General features: G+C 44.4%; 1 long non-coding RNA gene across 2 annotated transcripts; it reads right to left on the bottom strand.

The window, feature by feature from the left end:
• Nucleotides 1–679: 679 nt before the first annotated feature.
• LOC310747978 lies at nucleotides 680–23041 on the bottom strand. Of its 2 annotated transcripts, none has more exons than XR_014541047.1 (3): nucleotides 21942–23041; nucleotides 2188–2281; nucleotides 680–2011 (listed from the first exon to the last, which is right to left on the bottom strand). It is a non-coding gene; the product is annotated as an uncharacterized lncRNA (long non-coding RNA). The 2 variants fall into 2 exon arrangements; XR_014541048.1 differs by lacking the exon at nucleotides 21942–23041 and adding an exon at nucleotides 3911–4318.
• Nucleotides 23042–23587: the final 546 nt, after the last annotated feature.

Here is a 23587-nt window from a genome sequence, read left to right as displayed (position 1 = left end):
ACCACAGGCCTGGGAGCCATACGTGGCCCTCCAGACCTTGAGATACTCTGTAAGCCACATCTACCCCCGGCCTTGCTGCATGTCCTCCTTGTGTGGTTTTTGCCTGGTTGGAATGTGTCCTTGAACTGTGATAATACCCCTTAATTGTGTGGATGGAGAGGTGTGGAATGGCTAGAAATGCAGCCCACTGTACAAAGGTGAAGGCCACATCTTTTTGTTTCCAGCCACAACCATCACTTGACATGCAGCCCCCAGAAGGTGGCTCATGAAACATCCCTTGTGGTGGAAAATGTTCCCTACCCCTGTTTGGAAATGTAAATCAAATGGCAATTGCTCATAGTGACTTTTCCTCACTCAGCCAGTATGTGTGAAAACAAACTCCTTTCCAGATCCACAGATTGTGGCCAGAACTGTTCCAAGGGTATCAGACGCTGGAGTGATGTTGCATTTCCAAATGTCCAAATGTAAAATGTCATCATCAGGAAAGCTGCTTGCCTTGGAGATGGTTGGTTGCTCTAAATCAGGGTTTCCCAAACTTGGGTCTCCTGCTGTTTTTTTGGACTACAATTCCCATCATCCCTGACTACTACTCCTGCTAGCTAGGGATGATGATGGGTGTTGTAGTCCAACAACAGTGGAAGACCCAAGTTTGGGAAACCCTGCTCTAAATGACTGTTTACTCAGAATTAAGTTCCTATTGTGAAGTTGGTCCTGTTTAGTTTGTATAAAAAGGGTGGGGAACTTCTGGTCTGGGAGCCAAATGTGGCCCTCTAGTTGTCTCAATCTGACTTTTGGAACACTCCCTAGACTACACCACTCACTGGTCCTTCTTTGTTCTTTGAGTGTTTTTACTTGGCTGGAATGTGCCTTTGACCTCTGAAGATGCCTCTTGTTCATCTGCATGAAGGATAGAGAGGGGTGTGTGAGTGTGAAACCAGCCTACTGTATGAGGGTAAGCATTAAATTCTTTGCCCTGCCCACTTTAGCCTCTGGCGCTGCCCACCAATGGCAAGTGGGCCTCAGGCTGAAAAAGATTCCCCCCACCCCTGGTGTACAGAATTTAACAAGATACTCCAGCAACCAATAAAAACAAACTGAATTGCAATCCTATGCCCATTTACTGGAAGCAAACGCTACTGAACTCGGGATGCACTTTTGAGTAAACACACACCGGGCTGTGGTGCATAAATTGCAGAGGTTGCTTTTCGTTTGTTTCTAGAAGTGCCAAATACAAGTAAAAATTACGCCGTTCAAAGATTTCTTTTTCAACAACAGCAGGTATTTCAAAAGGTTATTTAGAATATCGCCCAGAAACATAGGACTCTTTGAAAACAAAACAAGAGGGGAGGGAAAAGGAGCATATTCTCTTTTTTAACAGATGGAAGATCTAAACTGTCAAACTATTTGCTGTTTATCCCAAGTAAACGTGCTTAGGCCTCTCAGCTACATTCAGCTCTCTAAGTGTCAGGTCACTTAGGTGACTAGGAAGAGGTCATGTTGTGCAACTTCCGCTTTTTCTTGAGATGCAAATGAATTCACCTCACTAGCTGATCAGGATTATGCCATTACCAGGGAAGTGTAAATAGATGAAGAATTCCTGTCTGGGCTTGCATAGCCTCAGAACATCGTAATATCACTGAAGAATATGATCTTGGGACTAAGCTGGCACCTGTCTCCCAAGTTTAAATGCTGAATAAGTACAATACATACTATTTTCTTGAATTATTATTTAATGATACTGCAAGCATATTCAAAAGATGGATGCTTTAAGGGTAAAGGTGAGGTTAATTGCACTAAAGTAAGGAGGTCGTCGTTGGCTACTGTGCTGCCATACCAATATCTGATTAATTCATCAATTCAGTCAGTCCAGTCCAGTTTGTAAGCATGTGGGAAACATGGAGTGCGAAGCCTTAGGTTGTTCATTGCAGCTAAATCACAGTGTTTGAAGTCACTATCTTTCACCTCTGATCTTCCATTTTTAAGATGGATTAAGATGTGGCAGGGAGACATCCTGGGGAAAAAGAAATGGGATTAAAAATACATATAATAAACATATAATATAATAATAAACATTTAGTTCTCATGATTTGAGGTGGTTCACTATTATTCCTATTCCTCAGATAGGGAAGTTGTCATTGAGAAAACACAACTTTCACAATGGCTGAAGTGGGCCTTGAACACACTCACCTCATCTGGACCATATTGTCTGAATTGTGTTTTCCTTTGCAAATTGTAATTCCTTGAGAAAGTTGTCTGTCTTGGTTTTCTGCAGCTTCTTTTCCTAGTTGCATTGGAAAATATCCCATAAAAAAAAAGCTGTGCAAAATAAGTGAACAACAGCGGTGATGGGATGAGTAACATAAGCCATACTCTAGACTTGAATTTCTGTGCTGGATGAACTACTGTTACAGAACCATCTGCACAGGCTTCCTAGTACAGTACTGCACTGAAGCACTCTGGAGGCTACTGCCTGATGTTTGATTTCCCAGCACTGAGAAATACTTTCAGCATTCATTTTGAAGCCTACATGTGTAAACTGTCCAGGACTAGAAGCATTTCCACTTTAAAAAATATAGGAGACTAAAATCCCTACTAAAAGCTCTGTCATATGGTGTACTTAGGGTTTTCAGGTACTTCGCTCCCAACTGTACATCAGATGGGGGCAAGGCATGCAGGGGGGGCTGATGAAGTGGGTAGGAAGATTCACATTGGAGAAGGTGATGCTCTGGGTAGCCTGGTCCTAAGCTGTTTAAAGCTTTACAAGTAATAACTGTTAAGGACATCCAGAGGGGCAGCCATGTGAGTCTGTCCAAGAGTCCTGTGGCCTTGGACATCTGCACTGAACATCTGAGACACTTTAAACAGCCATGGCTTTCCGCAAAGAATCCTGGGAAGTATTGTTTGTTCAGGGTGCTGAGAATTGTTAAGAGACTCTTAGTCCCCTCACAACACCACAATTTCCAGAGAACTCTGTAAACTGCAGCTCTCTCTTTGTTAGGAGAATGGGGGTCTTCTAGCAAGGAAGTCACCACATGATTATAATGTTTCCTCCCCCCCATTCCATACAAATACGAGACACAGCGTAAAGGAGCTGTTGCCTCTAGTTTTGCTGAATAAACAAATATGACTTCTTGAAGAAAGCAAAGCATGGATAATATGCTGAATGAACTTTTAGCAGATTTGACTAGCAACAACCCTCTCCTTTTTTCAAGGGCCTCTTTCCTGAGCAAGCATTTAACACTCGAGCCAAATTATATGACTGTTTTGTGATATGGATAAATCTGTGCTAAGGACACCAAACTGGTTTCCTTAATGCTTCAGCCAGAATTTTAATGCCCTGGCTGTCCAAAGGTGAAAGGCTAATGAGGAGAAAGGAATTCTTGGATGGGAACAGGACATTTGGGCCCAACAAACCTGCCCTTTTCATATTTATTGCAACACACCTCTTTGCATTGTTAGTATATCCTCTGACCTTGTCTTCCTACATAAACACGTGTCACGACCTCCTTACATTCTTAGTAGTTTTTCTCAGGGAGCGCCTTAATGCATGTGAAGGTGCAAATCAATATTCCTTGCTGGATTTGTAGTTTATTTTTACATGTCTGCTTTTTGTGTGCTGCATTCTAAGTCATTCGTATGATGCATGCTCTCTGCCTCCAACTTTCCCTAGTTCCTAGTCCTCGTAGGTAGAAAATCAGTGCTCCAGTTTTTGTCTCTTAGGAGCTCCTAGTGCAACCTTCTCCAGTGCTGGCCATGGCTGTTGGGAATTGCAGTCCAAAACAGCTAAAGGGCAACCAGGTTGACAAAGCCTGGCCTTGTTAGTGGAATGTAATCATTTCGTAAACCTGAGCTTCCAAACTCCCAAGTCTCTGCAATTCAAATGTCTAATTGGGGAATGAATGACTATTACCTCTGGCGGAGAGCTGCTACCTCTGTCACCATCGTGTCAGGGATTCTTGGTCCCTCATTCTCACTTGTCTACACCACAAGTACCTGTGTCTGCGTTTCTTCAGTCTTTGAGCTGCCACCAGTTCTCTCTCAGAATGCTTTTAAGCCACCTAGTAATGTGTTTGGATGTGAGACAGTTTTATTAAGGGGACTTCATATGCAAAAGGGAAATCTGATACCTATCTGGGGTGGGGTGGGGTGGGGGTCTTAAGATGCTAGTTGGCAGTTTCCACAGACTCCAGAGCCACCACTTCTAATGCTAGCCTCTAAATGGCTTTACCCTCAAGCCAATCTCTGCAATACTTCACCCCAGCCAATGTACTTCCATATCTCTCTCCAACCAACTCCCAACTGCCTACCCACTTCACTCTGTTGAACTCCAACTGTCTGTCCCTAACATTTAACTGTCAACTAGGGTTGCCACACCTCCCTAGAAAAACGGGAGCATCCCTTTTTGGGACTAAAGTGTCTCCTGTCCCATTTGTTCCCATCCATATTTGAGTTCCTCCTCAAAACTGCACAGGCAGAGGGTGGATTTGGTGGAGAGAGACAAAGTTTGCATTGGCCGGGCAGAGGGTGGGTCTGGTTCATTGGTTGGTGTCACCTGCCCCCCTCCCTCCAGCTCACTGGACTCAGTGTCCTCCTCACTACTGTAATATCCTCCCCACCTCCAGGAGCAGCCCCTCCCTTCCTTGACACTATCCGGCATGAGAGGGAGGCAGCCGGCTCAAAATGGCAGCTGCGTTACTGTTGGTGCAACTGATGGGGAGAAGGGGAGAAGGGAGAAAGAGCAGCCTCCTTACCCTCCCTCACCCCCTCCTTTCTTCACACTCACTGGTGTTCCTCCTCAGCCGCTGCTGGTAGGGCATGGTGCGGCCCCCTTCGCCACTTAGCCCCCTCGCCATCCCAACCTGGCCTCTCTTCCCTCCTCCTCGCTCAATTGTTTCTTGCCACCAGCATGGGTGAGAGGTTGGAGCTGTGGCTCAAGTCGCCTGCAGGAGCTGGCCATCTACCGCTGGCCCCTGCACTGCCACTATAAATTAAACCCAACAAAGCATAATATTTAACGTGATTTAAAGTAAAAATGGGGGAACCCTCAAAGGGGAAAGAGTGGGGGTGGGGATAGGAGGTGTCCACACAGGGATGAGTTGAATGTCATAACGATACGACAGCAAGAAGAGATGTGGCTGCACATTGAGTGGGATTATTTTGCCACAAACAGTCTGGTTGTGGACATCTCTGCAGACCATGAATTTGCCATTCGATTCAATGGGGGCTCCTGCTATTGATGCAGATGAAGAAGCCTGAAAAAGCTTTGTGTGCAGAATACTGCATGTTCTCAGCATCTACGGATAAAAACAATTAGGATTCTCTCCTGGATATCTTGCAGCCTTTAATGTATAACACAGTGGACTCAACAACAGTCTCTTACATAATTAAAAAGCTGAGGAATGTACTCCTTTGGGTGCCACCATACTAGCTATTTTTCTATTCCAAGAAGAGGCTGTTGTGGTGGTTTACAGCACATCCCAGGTGGAGTCGCTGGGTTGCACTGGATGTTCTACAGAAGTGCACAATAGGGTGTGCAAGTAGATTGTGCTTCCTCCGGCTGTGTTTCCCACATAATAATTTGAAGACAAATGCGGGAGTGAGGAGAAAGCACAATGTCTGTAAATAAAAAAGAGCTTATGCATTTCCCCCATATATATTATTTCAAAATACTGGTAAGATGAACTGTGCTCAGTCATGTTTCCTGTCCTCCTATCTATTTAGAACATCCACAGACCATTATTAAGGCTGCAGTCATATGCACACTTATGCTCCACTGGACATGGTAGGACTGACTTATTTCTGAACAGACATGCATAGTCCTGCGCTGGGCGGTTCCAGTTCTGGGTTTTGCTGCTGGGGCATGCACCTCTTCAAAGAGGGACTCGTTTCCTTTGGAAAGACCCTTGAGATGTTTACACAAAAGACTACTTTCTCCACTTCCTTTCTTTACTGACAGGTTGGCTCTGAAGTAGGCCCACTTGTAAATAGAGACCTTCGCATCTGTTTGCAGATTGAGACCCTTCTTGCTGGTGGAACATCTCAAGTGGAGGCTCCAAGCTTCTTCAGAATAAGCTTCTGGCCCAGTCACTTTCATTCCTAAACACGAGAAGGATATAAGTAACCCTGAGGCTGTTCTTGGTATGGGAAGAGCAGACATATGTCTGGAGCAGCGCAAAAGTCTGCCAGGAAAGAGAGATGCCATTCAGTTGGCCCACTAAAAGCTGCGCCTGGTGTGAATAAGAACATCATGTGTTTTGTGCAATTATAATGGTGTATCTCTCTATGTAGTGTTACCCATTCTGTCTCTCCAAGATCTCAAAAGTCCAAGCAGGTGTGCTGCAGAGAGGATAACATGATCATATGCGCTAGTTTATGTAGTCTGCTTTTTAAACATGACCAGTCCCTTGTGGAAAACTTGCACAGGTAAAGATTTTTCCATGTGGCCTGCATCCTGTGTAGCGAGCCTTGGCAGCAGGAACTAAATTCTTTCAAAGAAGGAAATGCCAATTGTTTAGGGCCAATTTAAAATTCCTTTCATATTGTGTCAGCCAAGCACTTCTGTCTTGTCTGGGCCTCTTAGTCTTCTTTATTGGCTTGCATCTGCGTTGTCCTTGATAAATGCCTTTCGATGGCTTACTTTTGTCCCTGATTTCAATCTCTGTCCCTTCCTGTTTTGATCTTCCTACCCTCAGCAATGGAGGAAAAGGCCCTTTGTTTGACCAGGTCTGAGCCTCAGCCATGGACTGGTGCTTATTCCCAATGCTGATGCTTGCATTTTGACATAGATTTGGATCTCACATATTTATAATGGGCATTAAACTACAGATGCTGGGAGTCTGTAATTGTGATGCCCTCAGCAGCTCTTGGTATCTTACCTTGATATTCTAATCTCTGTCTTTTGCATAGATTAGAAAGGAGGCCCCTAACCTGACTGGCTGCAATGTACCTACTAAGATAGGAAGATGGTTATCAGTTCATTAGGCTCTTGTTATCCATACCTGCCATTTAGGCTCTTATCAAATGCTGTTTGAGGAAAGTCTAATCATACCTATCAACCCACAACATTATCCACTGGAACAACTTTTACCTCCCTTCCGCACCCCAGGGGGGTGGGGTAGGGGAACAAAGCAAAGCACTAGCCAGAGGATTTCATCTTGTAAATCCAGGTTGGCTGGCTGGAACCCAGGTTGCTCAAGAGTAGTCTGTTGCAAGGCCAGACCTGGAGACTAGCAGAAAAAGAGCTACTCTTCACATGCTGCCATAAAACCTGACATTGCTCCGGTGTTGCTGCCTGATAAGCGAGTCGAAATGCTTAGCATCTGGGTGCCAATATGTTTCCTACACGGCAGCCTGCCTGACAAAAGTTAAACGGCAGCACTGGGATTAAAGTAGGCAAAAGGTTTGTGGCAGAACTATTTAGTAGCCAAAATCTTATCCCTCTAATGGCAATATAAGAAGATGCTTACTCTGGGGCTCTATGAGGTAAGCAGGGCACAATTGTATACATCCTTTGCTTCTAAGAGGACTATAAAATCCCCTAGTGTTATACGCGAGCTAAGAACTGTTGGGGTCCCCTGGAAGGCAGAAGCTGTGGTAATCAAAGGCTTCATCCCTAAGTCACTGAGAGACTCCTGTAATGAAGGAGAGAAATATTCCATGTTCAGATTTCTATGGTAATCATGGCATTCCAGATGGCTCAAAATTCAGGGCTGTAGTTGAACAGGGAGCACCCTAATAATTTCATACCCCCCATGACTATGTGAGCCCCAGTATCATATACATTAAGGTTCAGCTAAAACGCAGGATATACTGATTCAGAACCAGTGCACTCCTTTTTAGTGATTCTTGACAGCTTCAGGACTAAAAAACAAAATGCTCCCAAAGTGGTCCATTGCTAGAACGATTGCCTCTAGCTATCTAGATCTTAATTGGGCAGGAAGGAAACAGAGGAAAAACGTGGTGAAATAAGTAGCAACAGAGAGGTTAAACTCTAGCTATGAGCATTTCTGGGTATCCATGAAAGCAGTAGGATTAAGGGTAAATGGAATACAGCTAAGAAAATGGACTCAAGTAAAATGACAGTGTAGGGCAGAGCTTTTCAAATTGTCGAGACATGTTAGCGAGTAGGCTGCAGCGTGTAGGTGTGGTCTTTTCACTCCTCCCGGGGCTGGAAAAGGGGTTAGTTTAACCTCTTGTTAAACTGAATTACTGTGTCGTGAAATGGTGCAAGTCTAAAAAGTGTGTCACCAACATAAAAAAGATTGGAAAGCTTTGGTGTAAGGGGGGGTAGGCAAAAGCTGCTCCTCACCTCAGACACTGGCGTCACAAAGGGTAGATTTGCACCCCTCTCATTTGTGACTATAGCCTCTGGCCCCAGTGGTGTCTTCACATGCATGTGTTTCCCCATGCTAGAGACTGGTTTTCATTTAATCTTATTTTTCTTTGTGGGGGCAGGGTTAAGTGCTTCACTAGGGGATTATTGCTGTGGGGGCAAAACCTTCCTACTACCCTTTGACATTGGGCAGCAACCAGTTAATACAGTGGTACCTCGGGTTACATATGCTTCAGGTTACATACGCTTCAGGTTACAGACTCCGCTAACCCAGAAATATTACCTCGGGTTAAGAACTTTGCTTCAGGATGAGAACAGAAATCATGCAGCAGTGGTGCAGCGGCAGCAGGAGGCCCCATAAGCTAAAGTGGTGCTTCAGGTTAAGAACAGTTTCAGGTTAAGAACAGACCTCCAGAATGAATTAAATTCTTAACCCGAGGTACCACTGTACAGGGACTGAGAAGGGGCTCCTCTCTTTTGATGACAGCTTTAGGGTAATGGAGGAAGGGCAATATGCTTCCAATACCCCTTCCCCCAAAACAACAACACCACCATCCCAGGAATGAATTTGGAAGAAAGATGAGGCGGCCATGAGAACCATTGGTTTCCTTCTCCATTCTGCTCTGAAGAACACAGCTGGTGTATGGGTAAAAGTTCCCTGCCTCCTCCCTAGGGTCTTGAGCCTGTGTAAAAGGGGGCAGGTTCATGTTTAGAGAAGCAGACCTGCTTCTGCTCTGACTGAAGCAATGCCTTGATGGATTGGAGTAAGGGAATGTGGTTGAGCAAAGGCTTGGCACTCCTCATCTGTCACCCTCCCATTACCTTTGATGGTTTTTCTTTTCTTTTTTTCTTTTGCTAGTGTTAACTGACAGAAACTTTTCCAGTTCATTGGAAAACTTAAGATTCTAGAAATTTTGCTTAAAAACCCTCAGCAAGCTGTGTTTGAAAGGAGAATTTCTATTTCCAAATGCACACTCACCCAAACAGTGTTGTCCATTCGGATTTCTTGCCAAACAACACACGCTGTACCTTGAGGTTTTTGTTTCGATTTTTGTTTTAAAAAGCATAGAACACTGTCTAAAGCAAACATTGCAGGATAGCTATGATCATATTTCTTGACATTCTTCTTGTGTGCATAAACACGGGCTCTATGCTGGCTTTCGATTGTGCTTCCACTAGTCGAAAATGACATGTACAGATGCTAGGTTGGCACAAGGCTCGAAACCAAACTGGTAGAGTTCGGGAACGCTGAGCCAGACCAAAATATGAGGTCGAGGAAGCTGCTCTTATAATAATAGTGGTTATCTGTTTAATGTGTGATCTGGTGGCGACTGGATGTTGACCATAAGCAATTATGCATGGTCTAAAAACTGGCTGCAGAAAAATCCAGAGTTTCTGTAGGCCAGGAAGACAACTCAGACTGTGAGAAAGGGCAGTTCTATTTCCTCTTAAACTAATTGGTCCTTTGATTTGATTTCACCAGTTTTAAAAAGGCACAATTTCACTGCCACCAGGAATGCTGCTGAATTTAAGAACACCTTCTTAGATTACTGAATCTAAGAGTGCAAAGCATTTGGATTAGATTGGTTCTTGAGGGAATTGATGCAAACAGTAATGCTCCTGCAGAGGTACCATTTACTTCAGTGGGGCATATGCAGGAGAACTTCCTGATGGTGGATTGTGCATTAGCGTTTTTTCAGTTGAGGGAAACTTAGGAGGGGGTGTAGGTTGAGGACTGCAACCTCAAGTGATAACTCACCTATGTGAATGAGACATGAAAGCTACAATGCAGGGAAAATATTCATAACGCCTCACATCTCCTGAAACCCAATATTTTTCAATTGTGGAATATTTGTTCACACATTCAGCTGCCAGTCATCAAGTGTAACAAAATTAAGTGATATTCATACATGTGTGAACCTTCTCTTTGTTTGCCAGTGAGGAGTGTGGGTGCTTGAACACCTAACATTTTTAAAAATAACAATAACGTCGAGTTCATTTTTTTATTCATAAAGCCATGCTAACTTTGCAACTTAGAGACACATTTCATCCTGAGTTATTTTAAAATTTATTTTTAAGTTACCTCTGACCATGATCCAGCTGAAGTTCAGGCCCCTTCAAGCCTAGCATGGAACTTTTTAGTCAGAGTAAAATGTGCTTAAATTTGCTGGATTGTGGTCTATTTGTTATTGCAGTCTGCATGTATGAAGTCTGTTGGTTAAATAAATTGCAAAAACGTTATACTTTAATTTCAAGGTCTAGAAACAAGTGATCTAGAAGCTACAGTTTTCTTATTATCTTAATACGTGAAGGATTGCAGCAAAGAACTGACTTGTTTTGCTTCTTTGAAAAACCATGAGAACTGTTCATGGTTTGTTTTGCACACGAGCAGAGTAGGGATTTGGATGTGGTTACTTACACATAATCTTATGTACCTACATAAGGCAGGAAGGGCTGATCGAGAGGAGCACCACTGCAGACTTGATCTCTCAGCAGCTGTGTCGCTACCACATATCTGAATGGTGAGAGTGTAGGATAGCTGGTGGAGAGATCAGGGCAGTTTATGGGCACCAGAATGGCACTGCCAGTGTGCCTGAACTGTCCCAACCTCGCTGTTGCCCTGCTCAGCCCCTCCTCTTGTCCTGGTAGGCAACAGTGATGTCACTGCAGGGGTGCACTTTGGTCTTTCAAATTTCAGTGGTGCCCTGTATGAGGCCAAAATTCAGCACCCCCCACTTTTGCCTTCCATTCTGCATGTGTTCTATATCATAGTTATGGTGCCATGTGGCACGCCCCCCTCAGCTTAGCACCCAGTGTGGGGAGACTGGTTCTGCTGCCTTAAATTTGTTTTGGTCATGGCTAGGATGCCAAGTTCACAGTCCACTCTTTTGGCTGTTCCTGATATTTGGTGAAACTGCACCCCACACACACACACACACACACACAATCAAGACATCCGCTATTCTAAATAACTAGGTTGTAGAGGCTTGGCCTTATAAAGAAACTGAGTTTGAAACATTCCTTTCGGAACAAATAGGAAATTAACGCAGTTACTTCGTGTGGGTAATGGATATTCCTAACCCTCTGGAAAATGGATATTCCTTAACAATCCTTATTCAAAATCATTAAGGATTTGAAAAACATAATTAATGGCTTTAAAGAAGGATAGTTAGGAGATACCCATCTTCCAGAGGGCTAGAAACTTATAAAGAAAAAACATCCACACCTACAGTAAATTTGCTAGAATATTTTTGTTTGTTTTGGAAACCTTCTTGAATGATTTATCCTCGCAATCTCGTCTAGAAATTAACAGTTTCATATTTTTTTTAAAAAATAGAGGATACTAAAAATAATTACTTAAAATAATTGTGCTCAACCAGTAGTGCACAATTTTGAACCTTCCAAGCTGAGCACAGCCAAATAGGGCAGCTTATTGGGGTCTTGCTGCTGTGACTGCAAAAGTGGAGATGTATGTGTCACCTGGCAGATCCCAATAAATGGCTGGTGGGAAGCATAAATTAAACTGGCAGATATATAGACATGTTAGCTTTTCTCATAACAGCATTGTGACATATGTCCTAATAGGTGAACAGTGAAGCACAAGTCGGAGGTGCCCTTGAAGATGAAGGACTGGTGCAGATCTCTTTAAGACAGGACTAGGAAACCTCCAGCTCATGGCTCAACTCTGGCCCCTCAGGGGTCCCAGTTTGGTCTGCCAGGCTATTCCTGGCAAACCACACTTACCTGTCTGTCCCACCCCTGGTGCCATATGTGAGATTAGGACTCAAGGGCCAGCAAACTTTTTCAGCAGGGGGCTGGTCCACTGTCCCTCAGACCTTGTGGGAGGCCGGACTATATTTTGAAAAGAAAAATGAACGAATTCCTATGCCCCACAGATAACCCAGAGATGCATTTTAAATAAAAGGACACATACTAGGACACGCTGATTTCCGGGACTGTCCGCGGGCCGGATTTAGAAGGCAATTGGGCCTTAGTTTGCCTACCGATGGATTAGGTGTAGGACAGATATGGATGTAGCTTCAAAGGGACCTCAAAGTGAGCTCTTGATTGTTCCTTTGCTGAAGCAAGAGGGGCTCCCGCATCGCAAAAAAGTTTGCACTGAAACTCCTACTAAAATGTATTACTGTAAACTGCCCTGTGTTCCTCGGATGAAGGTTAGTATATGAATGTAAGAAATAACAATAAAATATTAAATAATAATTTAAATGTGGTAAGCTGCAGTTGGGGACCCCAGACCGCAGAGCAGGCAGGGTTGGTGAATCAGTGGCCCCTCAAGTGTTACTGGACTATGAATTCCGTCATCCCTGATCATTGGCATGCTGTCTGATGGGAGTAAGAGGGACAACATGGAGCTCTCTTAGAATCATAGAGTTGGAAGGGACCCTGAGAGTCATCTAAGTCCAACTCCCTGTAATGTAGGAATCTTTTGCCCAACGTGGGGCTCGACCCCGTGATCTTGAGATTTAGAGTTGGGACACAGGTCCTCCAGCCCAGGTCATATCTGTGTCTTAATTTTTTCCAGCAGAATGGAAGGTTGAGTGCTGGTTCAGCTTTGCCTCTGGCCTGCCACAGTTTTGCCTCTAGAGAGGCACAATTGCTTCTCCTTCAATTGAAGAGAAGCAGCGCAAGAAGAATGGAAAAAATTTAAGGACTATTTAAAGAAATATTACAAAGTTAATGAAAGTTAGAATGATGTTGGACTGGAAAGTAAATGGTTACTATTAGCAATGGTTAAGACAAGGAGAATAAGGAAGATTAGTTTAAATCTAAATTAAAATAAGGGAAGATTTGCTGAGTAATCGATAAGAAATTGGAATACAGAAAAGGGAGGCATGAGGAAGTCGGGGAAGTAAGGTACAAGAAATTAGGATATGAAATGGTACATGTTTTTTTTTGTTTTGTTTTCGTCTTTGTATGTTTATGTATGTTATGTTTATATGAAAAAATTCTTGAATAAAAATAATTTAAAAAAAAAAATAGAGAGGCACAATTGCTGCAGGTGAGGATGACAAGCAAGCCTCAGACAGATTTATCTCCGTCCTCTCAGTCTAAAGATGGGTCTCTGTGGTTGTTATAGCCATCATCATATATTATTTTAGAGGTTTGGGCTAGATGGTCTTCATAGTCCCTTCCGACTCTACAATTCTACGGTTCTGTTCTGTTAATGATGCAGTTACTGTGATCCCCTCAGTTTCATCCTATTAAACACAGAGGAGTGACATGTGTCTTAGATAATGTCCGCATTAAGTCCCTAATTTTAACCTGAGGGGCAGAATTTTACTTTTAAAAATGCCCCCCCCCATGGACTTGGTAGGGGCAGAGAGACTCTCCCGGATCAATTTATAATAAAACGCCGATATTCTATTTCTTTTTGAATGGCAGCATTTTAGCGCAATGTGAAAAGCGCACTTCATTCACTCCCTTGGCTGTTTATGTATTTATGCCAAATCGGTGGTAGCATCGCGCATAAGGATCTATCATATTAGAGAAGGAGAAAATGACTATTATAATACTTTCTGCTCTCGGTTTCCTCTACAGTAATGCCCTTACACCTTTTCCTTTTTCAGGCTTTCTGTAGCATCCTAAACAGAAAGATATTGAAGGGAGCTGTTGCTGCTTTGATCCTTATGCTTGTTGTCAAAGCGCTTGGGAATGAAGAGACTGTTGGCTACAATTGACTGTGACAATTAGGAGATGATCAGAGCCCTAGAGTGGAGCACTTAAAGGGTAATTTACATGTCAGTTTGTCGAATAATAAAAAAAAGATATTCAGCTAAGATTCCCCCCCTCCTCTCCCCCACTCAGTGCCTTGTAAACTGCAATTTGTGCTCTGGTAAAGGGGGGAGGAAAAAAAAAACCCTGGCAGAGGAGTTAGGATAGCCATTTCCATTTGAAAAGAGGCAATCATAAGGCCACTGCTGAGCCTATTGTCCACTAAAAATGCTGATTTGCAGTCAGGGAGTGAAAGAGTGGAACCATCACTGCAGAGAACCTCGTACAAGGTAACTCCCTCCCTTATTCTGGTGCCTTTTAAAATGTTGTTTAAAGGGGTTTGCTGCACCTTAAACCCCCCATTTACTAGCATTATAACTGGGTAACTGGGCCTGAATGGCCTTTATCGTATAACAGCAACGGCAAAAATAATAACAACAGCAATGTCAGCATTTGAAGGGAGGGAAGTGGAAAAGAGCAAGATTATCAACCAGGCAGGTTGAGATCCTGGCTGGAGCTGCTATCTCTTCCATCTGATCCTCCCTGCCCTTCTCCTGCCTTTTGTGTGATGCCACCACAATGCCATTCTTGATGCTATGGCCATCTAAACCCAGGTGACTTAAGCTGTCCTGTTTTCAACATGCGCTCCCAGTTGGTCTACAAGCCTTTCCTTATATCCAGAAACTCCTGGTCTGCAGCTAAGCCGGTGATGGAGGCCAGGCCCCCTTTGCTGCTCTGCTTGAGAGTCTGCTATTCCCCAAGTGGTGTTGTGATCACTTCAACAGGACATGTCTGCTGTAAAGGTAAAGGACCCCTGGACAGTTAAGTCCAATCAAAGGTGACTATGGGGTTGTGGCGCTCATCTCACTTCAGGCCGAGGTAGCTGGTGTTTGTCTGCAGACAGCTTTCCGGGTCATGTGGCCAGCATGACTAAACTGCTTCTGGCGCATTGGGACGCTGTGATGAGTGCCAGAGTGCACGGAAACACTGTTTACCTTCATGCCACAGTGGTCACCTATTTATCTACTCCCACTGGTGTGCTTTTGAACTGCTAGGTTGGCAGGAACTGTGACAGAGCAACGGGAGCTTACCCTGTTGCATGGATTGGAACTGCCAACCTTCTGATCAGCAAACCCAAGAGGCTCAGTGGTTTAGACCACAGTGCCACCCGCTCCCACTGTACCTGTACTTACCAACTGCAACACATGCTGCCTGCCCTAGCAGCTTGAGAGAGGCTGAGGTGGAGAGTTTTTGGTGGGGTCTTCTAGTTTGTCTTGCTTTGCCTTGAAACCTAGCAGTCAACGTCTATTTTTAAAATTTCTTTTATTTGCTTTTTTAAAAAAAGCTTTTGGAAAGAAATAGCCTGAACTTCCGAAGTTGCCTCATGCTGTTTCAGTTTAAGTCAGTTTTGTCCGCAGGAACTGGTTGGGATTTCTGACCAAAGTCTTTCCTTGGAGATGCTGGAAATTGAATCTGGGAAGACATTGCAAACTCCTCCCTTCTCCATCTGATTTTGAAGGGCTTCTTTCAGGGGCCCTCATGACCCAGTTTTTCAAATGGGGAGGGGGATGCTGCACTCACACATGCTGAGGGACAAAATAAATGCAGAACGGGGTCCTTAGTATGTGTAGGGACATTGTTTTGTTTGCAGTGATGCAGGTGGGTTAAACCACAGAGCCTAGGACTTGCCGATCAGAAGGTCGACGGTTCGAATCCCCGCAACGGGGTGAGCTCCCGTTGCTCGGTCCCTGCTCCTGCCAACCTATCAGTTCGAAAGCACAAAGTGCAAGTAGATAAATAGGTACCACTCCAGCGGGAAGGTAAACGGTGTTTCTGTGTGTTGCTCTGGTTCGCCAGAAGCAGCTTAGTCATGCTGGCCACATCACCCGGAAGCTGTCTGTGGACAAATGCCGGCTCCCTCGGCCAATAAAGCGAGATGAGCGCAGCAACCCCAGAGTTGGTCACGACTGGACCTAATGGTCAGGGGTCCCTTTACCTTTACCCCTCACTGTGCATGGATTGGCTACTGCTTCAATGGTGCACTGGGACTGCAGCAACAGTAAACAGCATGTCAGAATGCAGAGTTAGGCTAAAGGGAAACAAGCAAACGGGGGTGGGGGTGGGAGCGGGGAGAGAGAGACATTACATATATGGCATGTATCCTCCAAGCACTATCCCTCTTCAGATCCTTTACTTGGCAAAGCAGAACGACACCTTGCAATGTGAAGAGCCATAGGGTTGTTGTCATTGTTGGGGGGCAGCGGAGAAAGAATTTGCTGTGGAGAATGCCCCCTTACAGTTTAAAGGAGTGGGGGGTGGGGTGGGGGAGAAGAGAACAATCAGCCCCAGCTGCACATCCTCCAGGCCCAATTCGCTGTTCCCCATAGGAAATCCATCGCATGCCATCTGCTCAAGCGAAGGCACTTGAGCATAGAAGACTACTGTGGCTTCCCCAAAGCCATCTCCACGAAGGCAGGTTTCCCAGCCCCAGAAAGAAGATCTGTAGTCAAAGACATAGATAGAGTCTGCTGGAACAGGGACGGGAAGAAGCCCATTTGAACCCACGTTCAAATATCACCCAAGTGCTGTAGCGTGTTGTTTATGCACCTAAATATGACTCCCAGTGCCCAATCCAGGGTGGGTGCCCTCCTAACGCAACCTGGGGCAGGCCCTTGTCCTCATGCTGCCCGCACAATCCAGAAATTGGCAGGAAGCCAAAACGGGGTGGGGTGATAGAATTGTAGAGTTGGGAGGAACCACAAGGGTCATCTAGTCCAACCCCTTGCAATGCAGGATCTTTTGCCCAACGTGGGGCTCGAACTCACAACTCTGAAATTAAGAGTCTCATGCTCTTACCGGCTGAGTGGCATGTGGGAAGGTGAGGTGAGCAAACATCTCTAAGGAGAGATTTCTGCAATCTGGGGTAGAATCATAGAATCATAGAATCATAGAATCATAGAGTTGGAAGAGACCACAAGGGCCATCGAGTCCAACCCCCTGCCAAGCAGGAAACACCATCAGAGCACTCCTGACATATGGTTGTCAAGCCTCTGCTTAAAGACCTCCAAAGAAGGAGACTCCACCACACTCCTTGGCAGCAAATTCCACTGTCAAACAGCTCTTACTGTCAGGAAGTTCTTCCTAATGTTTAGGTGGAATCTTCTTTCTTGTAGTTTGGATCCATTGCTCCGTGTCCGCTTCTCTGGAGCAGCAGAAAACAACCTTTCTCCCTCCTCTATGTGACATCCTTTTATATATTTGAACATGGCTATCATATCACCCCTTAACCTCCTCTTCTCCAGGCTAAACATGCCCAGCTCCCTTAGCCGTTCCTCATAAGGCATCGTTTCCAGGCCTTTGACCATTTTGGTTGCCCTCCTCTGGACACGTTCCAGTTTGTCAATGTCCTTCTTGAACTGTGGTGCCCAGAACTGGACACAGTACTCCAGGTGAGGTCTGACCAGAGCAGAATACAGTGGCACTATTACTTCCCTTGATCTAGATGCTATACTCCTATTGATGCAGCCCAGAGGGAGGGAGTCTCTTGCTGCTACCAAACACAACTCAGAAATGGATGTATTGCCCGTTCCAGAAGATCTTAACAATCAGGTCGGTTCATGTAGTCCTTCAGGCACCTTGTCCCACGGTTGTTTAGAGCTTTAAAAATACACATCATGAATATTTTGCTGCCCATTGTAGTGTATACAATATGTTACTTTCAGATTTCTCTCCTTCACTGCCCCTCCTGTGTTTTAACTTTCTGAATGCCCATGTGTCCCATCCCCCCCACTTCTCTGATGTGTCCTGCCAGTAAGAAAAAGAAAAGGATGCATAAAGAATCAGCAGGCACATTAAGAACAAACAATATAATGAAGCAGGGAGCATGGGATAGCTTTTGGCTTAACCAGTATCTGCAGAATCAAGGCAGAGCAAATGTGTATCAAAAATCAGCCACAGTAGGAGGTATCCGTCTCCCAGGTAATGGCTAAATGACAAGCAGATGAGCCGCCATCATATTGATTTAAGCATTTTGTTCCAGCCAGTCACAATTAACTTTGATTTGTTTTTACTTTCCTCTTACAGGTTTGCATTTAAAGCACTCTGAGAGCACTAATTGTATAAAATTTTACTCACTGCACATTCTCTTTCTGAAGAGGCAATGAATGAATGAAGAGGAATTTATTTGAGATTCTAAAGCAGGGGATTCTCAGAGCGCTTTTCACTCTGCGTGAAATTGGTACGGAAGGTGAGCGGCAAGGTAGACTGAAATACCGTGGGGGAAGAGGAGAAAAAGGCTAGAGTATCTAAGAGCTGTCCGTCTTCAGGATAAGCACATTGGTCCTTGATCCTGATATCATTAGCCATGTACTTAAAGCTGCATTGAAATGAATGGAACTTATATTATTATTATCATCTTTAATCAATTACGGTATATAGCACCTAACACTTTCTAAGTACTATAAGACAGCCCTGTCCCTATTACAATCTAATTGAAAGGAAAGGATTTTAAAAATTTTATTTCATTTTTAAAGCAGGAATAGTTCTCTTTTAGTGGAACCAGCCCATGAAAAATCACTGCCTGTGTTCTGCAGTGGTGCACAGGGGCAATTGCCCCCAGACACAACATTGTTAAGGGGCACAACATTTCAACACCCAGTGCTGCCTCAATACAGCAGCGCTCTTCTGCCACCGGGCTCTGTTGAAAATAGTTTCTCCATGAGAACCAGGAAGTAACTTATCTAGACAACGGAACAACTCTTTTTCTCTCTGTGACTGTGATCTCCTTGGTGCCGTGGAAGCCGTTAGACAGTTGAATGCACCCTCCCTTCATTTCCCTCCCGCCCCCCCCCTCCGTGCAGCCCTGGTTGCTGGCAACCCACGCTATGCCACTGGTGTTCAGTCCTTAATGTGAATTGATAATAGGGGGGTTTAGGGTCTACACACACTAGCCCCAGCTAATTAGGACCAGGATCTACAAAAGCAGTTACTAGGTGGCTGCCACAGAGCTCTTTCTGGTGACCAGGACACCAGGATATCTCTCAGAAAGTGAGAGATCTTCTCTTCCCCCAGTGTCTCTGTACATGCAGAGATTTAGGAGGGGAAGAGGTAGCTCACTTTATGCTGGATGGAAGAGGAACTCCATGCCTCTCTTGAGGTCTCTGATACACATTAAAGAACTTGTGGAAGGCATGAGCCTAACTTCACACCCAGCCTCGGAAACTCTCAAGAGCACTAAGAGTATATCTTGTCGCTTCTGAGCATTTCCAAATCCTGGTGTGGTACACAAACTGACTCAGTCCTTGAATCCCTATGCCAGCTGACTTGCAGAAGGAACTGGGCCAGTGGCAACCACAAATAATGCCTATCAGTGTCAATCAAAAGTTGTGGTCCCCCTGAACTTGTCCCATGGAACTTCGGCATGACTCACATTCTCTGGGATGTAGCAATTCTTTAGGAAATTCATACCAAATGTGTTTGCTTTAGGAATCTTCACATACATTTGCTTCAGTAACTTAACTTTCAAAAAAGGGCTTCAGAAATAGCTGTAGGCAAAAATTACTGTCTATGGCAGTGTGAGTTTTCACAGGTGACAGCCAGTTCAGGGTGGATGGAGAAGGCGGTGAGTTGAACGCATGATGTATGGGGGTAACCAGCGAAGTCTCTCCGCCCCCCCCCCCCAGTGTTTCCTTTGCAGGGACCAGCAAGGTTTTTTTTGTTTGTTTTTTTGTAGGGGATTGGTACGCATAACTACTCATTTTTAATATTGTATTTTAAAATTGCTATAACCTGCCCTGGGATATTAATGGTAAGAGAAATAAATAAGTAGAACACAGCAAGTGATAATTGGAGTGCCAAAACCACCACCTTAATGGCTGAAGTACTGGACACAAATCAAACCTATAACTTAAACGTTTGGGAGAGTATCACAGTATGAGTACTAAATAACTCCAGCAACACTAATTATGAAGACAGTACATATGTTTTGCAACACTGAAAGCGTACGCCTTAGTCAATTTCTTCCCCAGCGATAGCTTTCTACCAACGTTTTTGTGTCTATATAAGTAACAGGGAATGATAGGTTAGAACAGTGGAGAAATATATAAAATATAGTAGGGGAGTGGGGAAAATTGGTGCTGGTTTGCTTGGTGAATAAATCTCATCTTTTGATTACTGTAATCCCAACCCATTTTTTAAAAGTCAGATATGTTCAAACAATTTCCAATATTTTCCAATTGTGAAAGATGGGGATTTGATACTCTAAAAAGAAAATAAAACCATGAGATTCCACTGCCCAACAATGTAAACTGAGCCTGCAAGAGACAGCATGGTAGGTATTCCTTCATGTGATAACATCCACGTGGATTCCCAAATTTTCTGGCTACAACTTAAAATATGGAGCAGCAAGGTAGTACAGAAGGTGTTGAAAATGGACTCCACAGATTCACAAGACACAGTCTCTTCTGTGTACTTGTTCCATCTCCCACTGGTTCTTTCCTACTGTTGACATTAACATCCCTTCCTACATTTATTCCTTTCTATAATGAATTCCCTTTTATAATCTAGGGCCTCCTAGATCCACTTTTATAATACCTCCATCCCCAGTGTTTCCTTTTTGGTGACCGGCAAGAATAGTCTCATGGCATTTCTTCATGTTCCATTTAATGTGTCTCTTACGACCATCTTAAACATATCCGGCACCGTGGTGCAAAGATCCCTCTGGCTCTCTGCCCCCTCCGCCGTTTCCCAGAGTTGTTGACCTTTTCCCAAGCCTCTGCTGGGATTGCTCTCCTTCCGCGGAGGCTTGGGAAGGAACCTGCACGCCCGCCAGCCATATAGTTGGTGGGGCGCAGCTTCCAACCTAAGCCTCTGCAGGGATCACTCTCCCCCCACGGAGGCTTGGGAGGCAAGCTGCACGCCCGCCAGCCATATGGTTGATGGGGTGCAGCTGGCGGGCGTGCAAGGAAAGGGAAGGCTGCCGGCAAAGCCGCACAGCTCCCCCACTGGCTGGGGCGCCCCTGAGAGGCCGGCGCCCTGGCGCAACGCACCACTAAGCCCAATGGGAAAGACGGCTCTGGTGTCTCTATTTTCCTCCCCCCCCCCACTCTACCTTGCTATACAGATTCCTTCCTAAATTGAAGATGGCATTTCAATAGAGAAAAGCCTGGACCTCAGTAGTGAGGTTGGGAGATGTTTGATATAAACAGATTACGAAGCAGCTCTAAGCTGCTTAAGACTTAGGAAGCAGGGGAGAGAGAAACTTAGCAGAAAGTCTAACATCCCATTCTCCATCATCCACAATTTCTCCTTAAAATTGAATCTCAAGCAAAACTTTAGAAACTCCTCCAATCCTCTAACCAGTTTCCAGCTGGGACTGGCAGCAGAAGAACCTCGATTGGAAATGGCAGAGCCCTGTGAGGAAAGTCTGTTCTTGTTAGACTTCCAACAGGGACTAGAAGTTGGAGAACTAAACATCTTAGCACACAACCTGTTCTTGTGAGATTTCCACCCCGATAAAGCAGGCTTGGATCCAACTCCTCATATACTGTAAGAGAGGTAGCGGGGGCTGCAATTCTATTCAGGTCTGTGGAGCTGGAGATATTTACAGTAGACTTTCCGTTTTAAAAGTTTTAGTCAAATCGTAGCATTTTGACTGGAATGGGGAATTAAAAAAGGCATTTTTAACCATTTCACTCCTGCGTATCCCTTACCAAGCCTCATGGTCATCCTCACCTGAAGCGCTGTAGCACGTATGGCACAAAACGACCCATTTTGATTTCACAGAAGGGGCGAATGAAGATCTCCACCAGGAATTCTGATGGTGAAATGGGAACATGCTACACCACCCTGCCGCCACAGCTGCCGCAGCTGCCCTTACCTGGGTTGCAAAGATGCAGTGGATTCCAGCAAAATCTCATCGGAATCTCACGAGGTCTTACTGGAAACTAGCACTGCTGGTGGCAGAGGCAGCAGGGTGCACATGGGGTTTTACCACCCCGAGGCGGTTGCTTTACCTCACCTCATGCATGGGTTGGCCCTGATTGTAGCACCAGGGGATTCTCTTTTGGACTGGGACCATGCAGGCACTGCCAAACCTATTCTGAAAATGATGTTTCCCTTTTTTGTGTGTGGGATAGGAACCATGATGCCATTATTTCCACCCTGTTCCAGCTTGCCCTGCCAAAAGTGATGTGCTGTCACTGAGTTAATTATGTATGTATTTATCTTGTTTATTCCCACAACAGTGTTGCTGTCTTCCATTTGTAGGAAAGCAGAACTGGGTTTTAGAGACAGCGTATTCTTTCGAGAAAAGCATTCCAAATACTTTACAGCTTGAAACGCAACTTGCCAATCCGTTGGACCATAAGGATGCCCCACTCTAGAGACAAAGGTGCGTTCAAGCACACACTGCACCCGATCCCACTGAAATGCCTCCAAGGATTGCTGGTGAACTCATAGCTCAGCCGGGACCACGTGGAGCCATTTGTATTTCACCCATCACAATTGTGCAAATCGCCATGGTCAGGTATACAGTTCATACCCAGAGGCCCCAATTCATACAAACAGCACCTGTACTCAGTCCCAGCTGACTTATAGGGCTGCCAAATGTGAGAAGTGGGCCAAAGAGTTCTGTGGTATCTTAAAGGATAGCTAGTTTGTAATGGTGTAAAGTTTTCATATGCAGGAGCCTACATCATTAGAGAAGGTGGGAGGTGTGGATTGAGGCATAATGGAGGGAAAACAGGCTTAGGAAGGTTTATTGTGTGTTCTGCAGAATGTGTCTTAAAGCAAATGCTTGGGCTTTGTTGCACAGATCTAATAGCAGGCTTACACCAGATGAAATCTGGCCCCTTATAGCTCTTTTGTAGCTAATTATTAATTTGTTCAGTGCTGTAAGTGAAAAGAAAAATATGTTCTTAATTAAGGAGCCTGGGAAAATGTAACATGTTTTAGTTGCATTTGTCATTTAGCTGACAAACAAACAAACAACAATTAAACTTTACACTTAGTCATCTGTGAACTATGCATATGAGAAACTTAATTCAGGATTTAATTTTTTTTGCCATATTAAAAAAAAAGCTATCGCAGGAGATTATTTTTTGTTTATTAATGAATTCTTATTCTAAAATGAGATACGATGCTATTGGAGAAGTTATGGCCCATATTGTTAAAAGATGTGTTAATTGCACAAATGCCCATATGCTAAGTCACTTCAAAGGTACAAAAATTGGCCTCAGTTTTTTGTTTCAACAGTCCCCAGCATGGAAAGATTACGTCCTTTGGCTTGGAAGCAACCCACCATAATGCGACTGCCAAAGCCCTCCAATGAAGTAGAGTCACCATTATTCTAGCACTGAGTGAGCTATGCTCAATTTATGCTCCACACATGTTAGTGTGCATGAAAGAGAGGATTAGTCTAGTAAAGTTCAACCTTTTGTCAAGAGTGCCACTAGTCAAATCTCAAATATAACAAAGTATGCACTATAGTACATGCAGATTTCCTCTCAATGTTTTGCTTCTGCT

Source organism: Podarcis filfolensis, assembly GCF_964270895.1.
Source record: "Podarcis filfolensis genome assembly, chromosome: 1".
Lineage (NCBI taxonomy): Eukaryota > Metazoa > Chordata > Lepidosauria > Squamata > Lacertidae > Podarcis > Podarcis filfolensis.
Note: the sequence above shows the minus strand (reverse complement) of the source record. Positions and strands in the feature narration are given on the sequence as shown.